The sequence below is a fragment of the Neophocaena asiaeorientalis genome, unplaced genomic scaffold (assembly GCF_003031525.2).
Source record: "Neophocaena asiaeorientalis asiaeorientalis breed wild unplaced genomic scaffold, Neophocaena_asiaeorientalis_V1.1 scaffold190, whole genome shotgun sequence".
Classification (NCBI taxonomy): Eukaryota; Metazoa; Chordata; class Mammalia; order Artiodactyla; family Phocoenidae; genus Neophocaena; species Neophocaena asiaeorientalis.
The window spans coordinates 7,457,376-7,472,558 of record NW_020175017.1 but is presented as its reverse complement, the minus strand read 5'-3'; the positions used below and the strand labels follow the sequence as shown (position 1 = coordinate 7,472,558).

Below are 15,183 nucleotides of genomic sequence, written 5' to 3'. Positions count from 1 at the left end.
CCCTTCAGGAGCAGAGATGGCGGGTGGCAGAGGGGGTAAGCTTTGGTGCCACGGAGGAGAGCAGGCAACAGGGGTGTGGAGGGCAAAGTGCAGAGATTACTGCACAGCCGATCGGTGCCGACCAGCACTCACCAGCCCAAGAGGCTCGTCTGCTCACCCGCCGGGGCGGGCGGGGGCTGGAAGCTGAGACTCAGGGCTTCGAAGGTTGGATCCCAGGGAGAGGACAGGGGTTGGCTGCATAAACATAGCCTGAAGGGGGCTAGTGCACCACAGCTAGCTGGGACAGAGTCTGGGGAAAGGTCTGCAGCTGCCGAAGAGGCAAGACACTTTTTCTTGCCTCTTTGTTTCCTGGTCCACGAGGAGAGGGGACTAAGAAAGAGTGCCGCTTAAAGGAGCTCCAGGGACAGGCGCAAGCTGCGTCTATCAGCGCGGACCCCAGAGACGGGTATGAGACGCTAAGGCTGCTGCTGCAGCCACCAAGAAGACTGTGCAAACACAGGTTACTATCCACACCTCCCCTCCTGGGAGCCTGTGCAGCCCGCCATTGGCAGGGTCCCGTGATCCAGGGACAACTTCCCCAGGAGAACACACGGCGTGCCTCATACTGCTGCAACGTCATGGCGGTCTCTGCCGCCGCAGGCTCGCCCTGCACTCCATACCCCTCCCTCCCCCCGGCCTGAGTGAGCCAGAGTCCCCGAATCAGCGGCTCCTTTAACCCTGTCCTGTCTGAGCGAAGAACAGACACCCTCAGGCAACCTACATGCAGAGGCGGGGCCAAATCCAAAGCTGAACCCCAGGAGCTGTGCAAACAAAGAAGAGAAAGGGAAATCTCTCCCAGCAGCCTCAGGAGCAGCGGGTTAAATCTCAACAGTCAACTTGATGTACCCTGCATCTGTGGAATCCCTGAATAGACAACGAATCATCCCAAATTGAGGAGGTGGACTTTGGGAGAAACGATATATATTTTTTTTTCCATTTTTCTCTTTTTGTGAGGGTGTATGTGTATCCTTCTGTGTGTGATTCTGTCTGTTTAGCTTTGCTTTTACCATTTGTCCTAGGGTTCTGTCTGTCCATTGTTTTTTGTTTTTTTTTAGTATACTGTTTAGTGCTTGTTATCATTGGTGGATTTGTTTTCTGGTTTGGTCACTCTCTTCTTTCTTTCCTTTTCTTAATTTTTATTACTTACAAAAAATTTCTTTTTAATAATTATTTTTCATTTTAGTAACTTTTATTTTATTTTATCTTCTTTCTTTCTTTTCTTTCTCCATTTTATTCTGAGCCGTGTGGATGACAGGCTCTTGGGGCTCCAGCCAGGTGTCAGGGCTGTGCCTCTGAGGTGGGAGACCCAACTTCAGGACACTGGTCCACAAGACACCTCCCAGGTCCACATAATATCAAAGGCAAAAATCTCCCAGAGATCTCCATCTCAACGCCAAGACCCACCTGCACTCAACAACCACCAAGGTATAGCGCTGGACACCCTGCGCCAAACAACTAGCAAGACAGGAACAGAACCCCACCCATTAGCAGAGAGGCTGCCTAAAATCATAAGGCCACAGACACCACAAAACACACCACCAGACGTGGACCTGCCCACCAGAAAGAAAAGATCCAGCCTCATCCACTAGAACACAGGCACTAGTCCCCTCCTCCAGGAAGCCTACACAACTCACTAAACCAACCTTAGCCACTGGGGGCAGACACCAAAATCAACAAGAACTATGAACCTGCAGCCTGTGAAAAGGAGACCCCAAACACAGCAAGTTAAGCAAAATGAGAAGACAGAGAAACACACGGAAGATGAAGGAGCAAGGTAAAAACCCACCAGACCTAATAAATGAGGAGGAAATAGGCAGTCTACCTGAAAAACAATTATTCTGAGCAATGACAGTAAACATGATCCAAAATCTTGTAAATGGAATGGAGAAAATACAAGAAACATTTAACAAGGAGCTAGAAGAACTAAAGAGCAAACAAACAATGGTGAACAACACAATAAATGAAAATAAAAATTCTCTAGAAGGAACGAATAGCAGAATAACTGAGGCAGAAGAATGGACAAGTGACCTGGAAGATAAAATAGTGGAACTAACTACTGCAGAGCAGAATAAAGAAAAAAGAATGAAACGAACTGAGGACAGTCTCAGAGACCTCTGGGTCAACATTAAACACACCAACATTCGAATTATAGGGGTCCCAGAAGAAGAGAAAAAGAAAGGGACTGAGAAAATATGTGAAGAGATTATAATTGAAAACTTCCCTAATATGGGAAAGGAAATAGTTAATCACGTCCAGGCACAGCACAGAGTTCCACACAGGATAAATCCAAAGAGAAACACGCCAAGACACATATTAATCAAAGTATCAAAAATTAAATACAAAAAAAATATATTAAAAGCAGCAAGGGAAAAACAAAAAATAACATACAAGGGAATCCCAATAAGGTTAACAGCTGATCTTTCAGCATTTATTCTTATATATAAACAAATCAATCAATGTGATACACCATATTAACAAATTGAAGGAGAAAAACCATATGATCATCTCAAAAGATGCAGAGAAAGCTTTCGACACAATTCAACACCCATTTGTGATAAAAACCCTCCAGAGAGTAGGCATAGAGGAAACTTTCCTCAACATAATAAAGGCCATATATGACAAACCCACAGCCAGCATGGTCCTCAATGGTAAAAAACTGAAACCATTTCCACCAAGATCAGGAACAAGACAAGGTTGCCCACTCTCACCACTAATATTCAACATAGTTTTGTAAGTTTTAGCCACAGCAATCAGAGAAGAAAAAGAAATAAAAGGAATCCAAATTGGAAAAGAAGAAGTAAAGCTGTCACTGTTTGCAGATGACATGATCCTATACGTAGAGAATCCTAAAGATGCTACCAGAAAACTACTAGAGCTAATCAATGAATCTGGTAAAGTAGCAGGATACAAAATTAATGCACAGAAATCTTACATTCCTATACACTAATGATGAAAAATCTGAAAGAGAAATTAAGGAAACACTCCCATGTACCACTGCAACAAAAAGAAGCAAATACCTAGGAATAAACCTACCTAAGCAGACAAAAGACTTGTATGTAGTAAACTATAAGACACTGATGAAAGAAATTAAAGATAATACAAACAGATGGAGAAATATACCAAGTTCTTGGATTGGAGGAATCAACATTTTGAAAATAACTATACTACCCAAAGCAGTCTACAGATTCAATGCAATCCCTATCAAACTACCAATGGCATTTTTCAAGAACTAGAACAAAAAATTTCACAATTTGCATGGAAACACAGAACACCCCAAATAGCCAAAGCAATCGAGAAAGAAAAATGGAGCTAGAGGAATTAGGCTCCCGGACTTCAGACTATACTACAAAGCTACAGTAAGCCAGACAGTATGGTATTGCCACAAAAACAGAAATATAGGTCAGTGGAACAGGACACAAAGCCCAGAGATAAACCCACGCACATATGGTCACCTTATCTTTGATAAAGCAGGTGACAATATACAATGGAGAAAGGCAGCCTCTCCAATAAGTGGTGCTGGGAAAACTGGACAGCTACATGTAAAAGAATGAAATTAGAACATTCCCTAACACCATACACAAAAATAAACTCAAAATGAATTAAAGACCTAAATGTAAGACCAGACACTTTCAAAGTCTTAGAGGAAAACATAGGAAGAACACTATTTGACATAAATCACAGCAAGATCCTTTTTGACCCACTCTTAGAGAAATGGAAATGAAAACAAAAATAAACAAATGGGACCTAATGAAACTTAAAAGCTTTTGCACAGCAAAGGAAAACATAAACAAGATGAAGAAACAACCCTCAGAATGGGAGAAAATAGTTGCAAATGAAGCAACTGACAAAGGATTAATCTCCAAAATATACAAGCAGCTCATGCAGCTCAATATCAAAAAACAAACGACCTACTCCAAAAATAGGGAGAAGACCTAAAAAGACATTTCTCCAAAGAAGATATACAGATTGCCAACAAACATATAAAAGGATGCTTAACATCAGTGAGCAGTAGAGAAATGCAAATCAAAACTACAATGCGGTATCACCTCACACCAGTCAGGATGGCCATCATCCAAAAGTCTACAAGCAATAAATGCTGGAAAAGGTGTGGAGAAAAGGGAACCCTCTTGCACTGTTGCTGGGAATGTAAATTGATATAGCCACTATGGAGAACAGTATAGAGGCTCCTTAAAAAACCAAAAATAGAACTACCAGATGACCCAGCAATCCCACTAGTGGGCATATACCTTTAGAAAACCATAATTCAAAGAGTTATGTACCACAATGTTCACTGCAGCACTATTTACAATAGTCAGAACATGGAAGCAACCTAAGTGGCCATGACAGATGAATGGATAAAGAAGATGTGGCACATGTATGCAATGGAACATCAGGCATAAAAAGAAGCGAAATTGAGTTATCCGTAGTGAGATGGATGGACCTAGAGTTTGTCATACAGAGTGAAGTCAGTCAGAAAGAGAAAAATAAAATACTGTATGCTAACACATATATATGGAATCTAAAAAAGAAAAAAAAATAGTTCTAAGAACCTAGGGGCAGGACGAGAATAAAGACGCAGACATAGAGAATGGACTTGAGGACACGGGGAGGGGGAAGGGTAAGCTGGGACGAATTGAGAGGTTGGCATGGACATATATACACTAACAAATGTAAAACAGATAGCTAGTGGGAAGCATCCACATAGTACAGGGAGATCAGCTCAGTGCTTTGTGACCACCTAAAGGGGTGGGAAAGGGAGGATGGGAGGGAGATGCAAGAGGGAGGGGATACAGGGACATATGTATACATACAGCTGATTCCCTTTGTTATACAGCAGAAACTAACACACCATTGTAAAGCAATTATACTCCAATAAAGATGTTAAAAGAAGAGAAAAAGGTAGAGGAAACAGATGAAATTAATTTGAATATATTATATTTAACCAATATATCAAAAATATTATTTCAATATATAATAAAAATAAATATTATTAGTGACAAAAAAAACCTTAAACATAAAGTAAAATAAAAATTATTCTCTTGCCTTCAAAGATTCGACATAGGCACAGAGGAAATGAGGAGATTCAGTGAAAAAGATAATCTTATAAACAAAGATACAATGTCTGATTTAAGAGCAAAATCAATTCTGTTTTATCAAACATACCGGAAGCATAGAGACATAAAGATAAGGCAAATAGTTATAATCACTTATGTTTACTTAAAAGTTTACATTTGCATACATAGCACTTATATATATATTTTTTTTTTTTTTGGTACGCGGGCCTCTCACTGTTGTGGCCTCTCCCGTCGCGGAGCGCAGGCTCCGGACGCGCAGGCTCAGAGGCCAGGGCTCACAGGCCTAGCTGCTCCGCGGCATGTGGGATCCTCACGGACCGGGGCATGAACCCGTGTCCCCTACATCAGCAGGCAGACTCTCAACCACTGCGCCACCAGGGAAGCCCTCCACGAATATATTTTTGAAATAGGTATATTATTTCCACTTTCTGAGGAAATTAAGCCTGAGAGACGTTAGGTAACAAGGCCAGGTCACACAAAGCTATTAAACAGTTCCATATCAGCTTTTCTGATCCCTCAATCAACACCACCATTATTAGCTACACTTCAGGTGGTACGCCAAAGCATAATATAACCTTGCGGCCAATTTTAATCAAATTCATTCTGAAAGAACGGTATTTTTAAAGAATTATTTGAAAGCTACACAGTCTTGTAGAGGCTGAGATAGATACTCTGAAGTTTTAGGATAGTGAAAATTTTTAGTTTGATACTTCATGATCTCTTGCCTGAATTTTATTAGTAGCCTCCTACCTAATCTCTCATCATTTGAAGGCCACTTTTTATCCGTCATCCACATATTGCTACCAGAATAATTTACCAAACCTGAGTCCAACTACCGGTATCATTCATCAGCTTAAAATACTTAAGGCATTTCCCACTGTAAACAGGATAAGCCTGGGTTCCTTCACATGATATACAAGTCCTATTTTTCTTCCCTAACTTCCTAATATCTGTCCACTACCCACTATACAGTAAGGAACTAAATAAATTATGATACATCCATACAAATGAATAGGCAGCCACTAAAAGTATTCATAAAAGAACATTTTAATAAAACTGAAAAACATTAAGTATTGATAGTTTAAAAAGCAAGTTATAAGTAGGTAATATCAGCGAGTTAGTGGAATAAGAAACTCTGAAAATCTTTTCCTCCATTAAAAACAGCTAAACAAAAGCAAAAACAGTAAAAATCAACCTTTTCGTAGACCTGGAAATTAATTAAAGGCTCGCAACAATCAAGCACATTTTTTCAAGAAAAATGGATGAATCTCAATTAGAACAGTTACCTCTGTGGCATTTCAAACTTACTGTGTTCCCATTCCCCATCCTCATCTCCTTAGCAGCCTTAAAAACCAACAGCCCAGGATCACAGTGAGAAACAGCAGCCTATGGGTCACTGGAGAAGTCAGAACAGAATTGGAGTTCGTTCAAAGCTTCACTCTAAGAGAAATGTCATTATTTGACTTATCTAGCTGCTCCTTCAAAAATCCAGCTTGCAAAGCTTGTCTTTATTTGAGTAACTCAGAACTCACACACTGCAACAGCTTTTCCCCTGGAGACATTTGTGGAAAACAATCAGTGGCAATTATTTAACACCACAGCTGCCTGAGGCAGCAATCACTGATGAGGCAAACAACTAACCAAAAAAAAAACTTAAAAGGAAAAATATAGAGAATGTGCTATCCACAGGGAACTTTAAAGAGCTACAACATATTAAGGGGAGTATAGAAAGCCATGGCCTGAGCTGCAAGCATACTAAGGCAAGTCTGGAAAAAGATTTAAACTTTCACCTGTCTGATCTTGAGGTTACACAAGAAAGCTGTGAAGGCTAAAAAAGTATTGTAAACTGTTTCTTGAATACTGACATTATGTCCCAATACACACAGAGAGCTCCTTGGCAAAGACTAGGAAACTTACTGACTCCAGGCTTGTAAGGAAGTATCCGTGCAGTCATTAGCTGACCACTAAGTTGAACGAGTAAAGAATGCGGTGGTCACATAGGAGAAAGAAAATACACTGCACATAGTTCAGGAAAGTCATTAAAGAATCACACAGCAACAATAACAACAGAAACAACAAACCCTGGGGGAGAGCGAGAAAGTGGTTTCCAGAGTTGCTGTATTATTTAAAATGTCAGTTTTTCAACAAAATTATAAGACACACAAAGAAACAAGAAAGTATGCCCCTGCTGCGCCACAACTAAGCCCGTGCACCACAACTGCTGAGCCTGCGCTCTACAGCCTGCGAGCCACAACCACTGAGCCCACATGCCACAACTATTGAAGCCACATACCTAGAGCCTGGGCTCCGCAGCAAAGAGAAGCCACTGCAACAAGAAGCCCATGCACTGCAACAAAGAGGAGCCCCCACTCATCGCAACTAGAGAAAGCCTGTGTGCAGCAATGAAGACCCAAAGCAGCCAAAAATAAATAAGTAAATATAAATAAATTAAAAAAAAAAAAAAAAGGAAAGTATGCCCCAGCTCTCATGTGGAGGCAGGGAAGTTTGACCTTTGGGAATGATCACTAAAACTCACAAAGGAGACCTGGGCCTTGGGCTCCCAGAGAAAAAGAAGAAGAAAAAGAAGGTAGTCAAAGAACCAGAGACTCAATACTAGGTTTTAAAAAGCGACAATTATTTCACAGAGGTTTGTCCCACAAGAGCCATACCACCCTCGAAGAATGTGGTCCAAGAGCAGGCACCCAAAATGCCTCTAGTGAAGAAAAAGAATGGTCATAGCCCTGTGAGGAGCCCCTAGAACCTGAGGCCACGTTACATGCTGGACGGACTGAGCCGTCACCCAGCCCCAGGAAGCAGGCACTTGGTCCATCCAAGTCACTCAGTGGGAAGAAGAGGAAGTCCATGCCCCCTGGCTTGAGGGTGAAGACCTCCCCAGACCCCAAGCAGGTCAAGGAGGTAACCAGAGCTGGCAAGAAGCTCAAAAAACACAAGAAGGAGAAAAAGGCCCAGGAAGCTACAGCCTTCTCAGCCAGGGACCCTTGGTTCTGAGAGGCCAGGGATGCTTTGTACACTTGCTCAGTTGGGAAACATGGCATCTGGAAGCAGGCAGCCTCGTGACAGAAACAGAAGTAGGGGAGCCCCAAGGAACACAACGTGAAGATGAAGCAACATGAAGATGAAGGAGAAAAAGAAAATCCACCAGGAGGGAGATACCCCTCCTGGGGCACCCTGAGTTCTCCAGGTCCGGGTTGAGCAGCCCTAGGAAAGCAAGTAAAAAGAAGCCAGTCAAAGTTGAAGCTCCAGAATACATCCCAATAGGAGATGGCCCCAAGGCTTCTGTGAAGAAGAAAATGAAGTCCAAGAAAAAAGGCAGAGCAGGCAGACATTGAGGAGCCAGCTCTGAAGAGGAAGAAGAGGCAGCAGAGTAGGAGGAGAACCTTGGGATGAGGAGCACAACACGGACTTGGAGGTGGTGTTGGAAAAGAAAGGCAACAAGGACAAGGCACACATAGGCCAGGTGCAGCCTGGTCCTCATCCCTCCAGTGCATCTTCCCTCCCCTAGATGCACACTCGCCTCCTGCCAAGCCACAAGATCCTGGTCCCAGAGGCCTTAGGGACTCCAAAGACTACCAGGCTAGCCTCTGCCACACCTCCAGCGGCAGGGAGCCCATGGTCTCCAACACTTCATGCCACGACTTTGGCTGAGGGGCTTTCTGGTCCTTCAGAATCCCAGGCTGAGGCTGTCCTCCTCGTAAATGCTGCAGGGGGAGAAGAGGACACGTGCTCTGCCTGACCCACGCGTGACCACCTCCTCGCCTCCATTCAGGAGCATTTTTTTTTGCCTTTCGCAGCTTTATTTAAATATAATTGACAAACAATAATCTGCACATTTTTAAGGTGAACAATTTGATGAGTTCTGACATATGTATGCATCCAGGAAACCAGCAACGATTAAGGTAATGAACATACCCATGATTTGCAAAAGTTTCCTTGTACCCCTTTGTAATCCATCCCTTCCTTCCCCATCCCCAGATAACCACTACTACTCTGTCACTATGAATTAGCTTGCATTTTCTAGAATTTGTATATAATTGGGATTATAGAGTATTTACTCTTTTTTTTTTTTTGCGGTATGCGGGCCTCTCACTGCTGTGGCCTCTCCCATTGCAGAGCACAGGCTCCGGACGCGCAGGCTCAGCGGCCATGGCTCACGGGCCCAGCCACTCCGCAGCATGTGGGATCTTCCCAGACAGGGGCACAAACCCATGTCCCCTGCATCGGTAGGTGGACCCTCAACCACTGCACCACCAGGGAAGCCCTACTGTGTTTTAAACTGGCTTCTTTCACTTAGCATAATCATTTTGAGATTTATCTATATTGTTGCATGTATCAATAATTTGTTCCTTGTTATCAGCTGTCCAATATTTCTAGCATTGTTTGTTTTGATGTTAAAAACATTTTCAATTCTCAGTTGAATTGCCTAGGCACCTTTGTAAAAAATCAACTGACTATGACCAAAACAAAACAAAAGCATGCCCCATGTACAGGAGAAAGATCAGTCAATAGAAACTGTCCCTGAGGAAGAACAAACATTAGATCTACTAGGCAAACACTATCATCTGTTTTAAATATGTTCCAAAAGTAAAGGAAACCATGTCTAAAGAACTAAAAGAAAGTGTGAGAATGGCACCTCACCAAGGAAAGGATATCAATAATGAGGTAGAAATTATGTTTAAAAAAAAAGAGTTTAGGGCTTCCCTGGTGGCACAGTGGTTGAGAGTCCACCTGCCGATGCAGGGGACACGGGTTCATGCCCCGGTCCGTGAGGATCCCACATGCCACGGAGCGGCTGGGCCCGTGAGCCATGGCCGCTGAGCCTGCGTGTCCAGAGCCTGTGCTCCGCGACGGGAGAGGCCACAACCGTGAGAGGCCTGCGTACCGCAAAAAAAAAGAGTTTAACAGTACAATACAAAATGAAAAGTTCACTAAAAGCTCAACAGCACATCTGAACTGGCAAAATAAAAAATTAGCAAACTCAAAAGATATTAGGTTAGTTGAGATTATCCAGTCTCATGAACAGAATTTAAAAATAATGAAAAAAAATGAACAGAGCCTCAGAGACTTCTGAGTCACCATCAAATGCAGCAATACACATACAACAGGAGACCCAGGAGAGAAAAGAGAAAAAGAGACAGAAAAATTTCAAGAAATAATGGCTGAAATTTTTCCAAATTTCATGAAAAACATTTATATGGACATTTAAGAAACTCAATAAATTAGAAGTAGAATAAACTCAGAGACCCGTATCTAAGCACATCATAACAAAACTGTCAAAAGATAACAACAAAAAGAATCTTGAGAGCACCAAGAGAGAAGCAACACATCACTTAACAAGAAAGTCTCACTAAGAAAAATATCTGATTTGTCATCAGAAAACAGGAAGGCCAGAAGTCACTGAGATGACATAGTCAATGAGCTTAAAGAAAACACCTGGCAACCAGGAATTCTATACCCAGCAAAACTGTCCTCAAAAATTAACACAAAATTAAGGCATCCCTAGGTACACCAAAACTGAGAGAATTTGTTGCTAATAGGTCTGCCCTATAAAAATTACTAAAGTGAGTCCATCAAGATGAAATGAAAGGATTCTAGATAGTAACTCAAATCCACTGTAAAAAACACTTTGACCTGTAAATGAAAAAACAACATACCAAATATATGGCATCTCACTAAAACAGTGCTTAGAGGTAAATTTATAGCTTGAATAAACACCTCGATGCAGGTCTCAAAATCAATAACCTAACGTTCCACTTTAAAAAACTAGAAAACAAAAAGCAAAAGCATGTGGAAGAAAGGAAATAATAAAGATTAGAATGGAGATAAGTAAAATAGAGAAAAGAAAAACAATACCAAGAAATCAATGAAACCAAAATTAGTTCTTCGAAAAGATAACAACATTGACAAATCTTTGGCTAGACTATCCAATATAAAGAGAGATATGATTCAAATTACTAATCTGGAAAAGAGAACATTACTACCAATCTTACAGTAATAGAAAATATCTTAAGGGGATACTATGAGCATTTGTTGTTAGCAAGTTAGGTAACCTATATGGAATGGACAAATTCAAAGAAAAGACATAAAATGAACTACCAAAACTGACCCAAGAAGAAATAGAAAATCTGAATAGATCTATAAAAAGTAAAAAGAAGGACTGAGTAATAAAGAAAACTGACCTCAAAGAAAAGTCCAGGCCCAAATGGCTTAATAGGTGAATTCTATCAACTCTTCCAAACAATAAAGAAGAGAACACTTTCAAACTGTATCAGTGAGGCCAGTATTACCCTCATTCCAAAATCAGACAAAAACATTACAAGAAAAGAAAACTACCGACCCATATTCCTTATGAATAAAGACACAAAAATCCTCAACAGAATACTAGAAAACTGAATATGGCAATATATGGCAATATATTAAAAGAATTATACATCATGACCAAGTGGGATTTATCCCAGAATGCAAGATCAGTTCAACATACAAAAATCAATCAATGCAATACACAATATTAGGTCAAAACCTACGTGATAGTCTCAACAGACACAGAAAAAGTACTTGACGATAGTCAACATCCCTTAATGATAAAGAAACTCAAAAAGTTAGGAATAAGAAGTAATGTCCTCAAACTGATGAAGGGCATCTATGAAAAACCCACACCTAACTTCATACTGACTGGTAAAAGACCAAAAGTTCTACCCTTAAAAACATGAACAAGACAAGGATGTCTGCTTTTGCCACTTTTATTCAACACTGTACAGGAAGTTCTAGCCAAAGAAATTAGACATGAAAATAAATAAAAACCATATACACTATAAAGTGAGAAGCATTACATCTCTATTCACAAATGGTATGATTTTGTATATAAAACATTCTAAGGAATACACACACAGAAATCTATAAAAGTTAATAAACAAGTTCAGCTAGGTTGAAGGATACAAGATGAATATACAAAATCAATTGCCTTTTTACCCACCACCAATGAATAATTCAAAGTGAAATTAAGGAAACAACTTCATTTACAAAGCATGAAAAGAATAAAATACTTGGAAATAAATCTAACAAAAGAAATGTAACATTTGTACCCTGAAAACTATAAAACATCAGTGAAAGAGACTAAAGAAGATCTAAACTAACTGAAAGACATTCTATGTTCATAGATAGCAAGACACAATATTGTTAAGATAGCAATATTCTCCCAAATATATCTAAAGATTAAATGCAACCTCTATCAAAATCCCAAGTGGCTCTTTTGCAGAAATTGAAAAGCTGATCCTAAAATTCATAGGAAAACACAGGGGACCCAGAATAATCAAAACAATCTTGAAAAAGAAGAACATCAAAAGGTACCAGCTTCCAGTTATAAAATAAATAAGTCATGGGGAATGTACAGCATGTGTGACTACAGTTAATACTGTATTACATATTTGAGAAGTGCTAAGAATAGATCTTAAAAGTTGTCACCACAAGAAAAGAAAAATGTTGTAATTATGTATCTGGTGACAAACATCAACTATACAAATATCAAATCATGTTGTACACCTGAAACTAACATAATGTTATGTATCAATAATACCATAATACGTCAACTGAAAAAAAAAGAAGAAAAAGAAGAACAAAGCTGGAGAACTGACACTTTCCAGTTTCTAAGCTTACTACAAATTACAGTGATCAAGATAGGGTGGTGCTGCTATAAGGATAAACATACAGATGAGTGGAATAAAGTTGAGAGTCCAGAAATAAACTCTTACACTGATGGTCAAATGATTTTAAACAAGGGTATTAAGACAACTCAACAGGGGAAAAACAGTTTTTTCAACAAATGGTGCTGTGACAACTGAATATCAATATGCAAAAGAATGAAGCAGGATCACTACCTCATACCATATACAAAAATTAACTCAAAATGGACCAAAGCCCTAAATGTAAAAGCTAAAACTATAAAACTCTTAGAAGAAAACATGATCTTGGACTAGTCAACTGTTTCTTAGATATGACACCAAACTCACAAGAAACAATAAAAAATAAACTGGACTTCATCAAAACTCAGAATTGTTTTGCCTTAAAGGGCACTATAAAAAAAGTGAAAAGACAATCTACAGAATAAGAGAAAATATTTGCAAATTGTATATCTGACAAAAGAAACAATAACCCAATTAAAAATAGGCAAAGGATTTGAATAGACATTTCTCCAAAGGAGGTATACAAATGGTTAATAAGCACACGAAAAGATACTCAACCTCATTAGCCATCAGGGAAATGCAAATCAAAATCAAAATGTGGTACCACTACCCATCCACTATGATGACTATACCCAGAAAGACAGACAGTAACAAGTGTTCGGAAATTACAATACCTTCATACATTGCTGGTGGAATATAAATTATGCAGCTACTTTGGAAATGGTTTGGCAATTCCTCAAACAGGTAAATATGGAATTAACATATTACCCAGCAATTCAACTCCTACAGCAGTATATACCCAAGAATTGAAAACATATGACCACACAAATGTTCATATCATTATTCATAACAGTAAAAAAGTGGAAACAACCCAAATGGCCATCAACTGATGAAGAGATAAATAAAATATGGTATATCCATAGTTATTATTAAGCCATAAAAAGGAATGAAATACTGTTACATGCTAAAACATTGATGAACCTTGAAAACATCATTAAGTGAAAGAAGCCAGACACAAAAACCACATATTTTGTGATTCCATTTATATGAAACATCTAGAGTGGTCAAATACATAGAGATAGAAGTAAATTAATGGTTGCCAGGGTTAGAGAGTAAGGGGAAATGGGGAGTGACTACTAATGGGTGTAGGTTTCTGTTTTACTGATCTATCTCTTTTAGCCAGCCTAATATTCAACTCCTTGACATCCCGATTTGTGAGATCTGCCAGACCCTATTTGACTAACTAAATCTGAAAGCTAGAACTTCTTGGCTAGTCTGAAAAGAATTAATATGAAAAGAAATAGAATTAATGGAAATCAGACTGAAAAAATATTTTTTCCTAAATCTAGAAATTGCAAACTGTTATATCACCAATTAGAGATGTTTACTTCAAGCAAATGTACTACCTTCACTTTTACAGAGCCAAAGATTAGCCAGCTCCTAGTATACAACTATTATATAAAATAATGTCTTCTTTGTTTTTTTAATTGAGTAGTCAGACAATAGGAAAGCAATCAAAATACAGTACTACTAATGTTCTGGATTCAGTTCTATACCTCCAAAATAGAAAATAGTTTCTCAATTCATATCCCTAAACTCAAAGGCATCCTTCTGAATACTGAAAATAGTTAAACATATGCATATTTTAAAATGAGTAAGGGGAAGTAAATACTATTACACTAGGAAAAGAAAATATACTTTAAAACAACAGAGGATAAAAGCAGAATGAGTTAGAATGGGAGAAGTTAATTTTAAACACTGTATAGACCATGCTTCTCAAATTATCTATAAAGGGACAGTTTTTAAAAAATTTTTAAATTCCAATTCAACACAAACCAAAGCTTACAATAAATTACTAGAAAATAAAGTGAAAAGCACCTAGAATGGTCTATACTCTATTCAACAAGACAAGTCCTTAATCACATGATTGGATGTCACAGCATTATCAAATTGAGATAAGCTTCTCAACACCTCAATTTCTGCACTTAACATGTTACAGACCTGTAATAAACAGCCGGTTAACTAGCACCAGTCTGCAGGCTACATTTTGAGTAAGAGTAGTACTGACTGGGAAGGAATGATGCAGAGGTTTTGATGTATAGACTGAGTAGCCTTGATACTGGTAAGGGAGGTGAGAAATCTGTTCCTGCAATGAATTCACCAATAAAACATGATTTCAAAAGGTAGAATGATATAGTCAGAGAAGTGGCATAATCTCTACTTCCTAAATTCTCATTAAAACCTGGTAACCAAATCTCATAAATCATCTCCCCACATTATCTCCCACATACTCAATCCTTTCTATTCACCTTGCCATTAAATCGTAATTTCTAGGGTGAGGCCTGGTATCTTTCTTTTTAAAAGCTTGGAAG

At 39.3% G+C, this 15,183-nt stretch overlaps 1 protein-coding gene and 1 pseudogene across 2 annotated transcripts in view; one reads left to right on the top strand and one right to left on the bottom strand.

The window, feature by feature from the left end:
* Positions 1-15,183, bottom strand: part of RALGAPA1 (Ral GTPase activating protein catalytic subunit alpha 1) — a 219,420-nt gene that overhangs the window by 183,378 nt on the left and 20,859 nt on the right. The gene's annotated exons all lie outside the window — the stretch shown is intronic.
* On the top strand, positions 7,633-8,637 carry LOC112411131 (lysine-rich nucleolar protein 1-like; annotated as a pseudogene).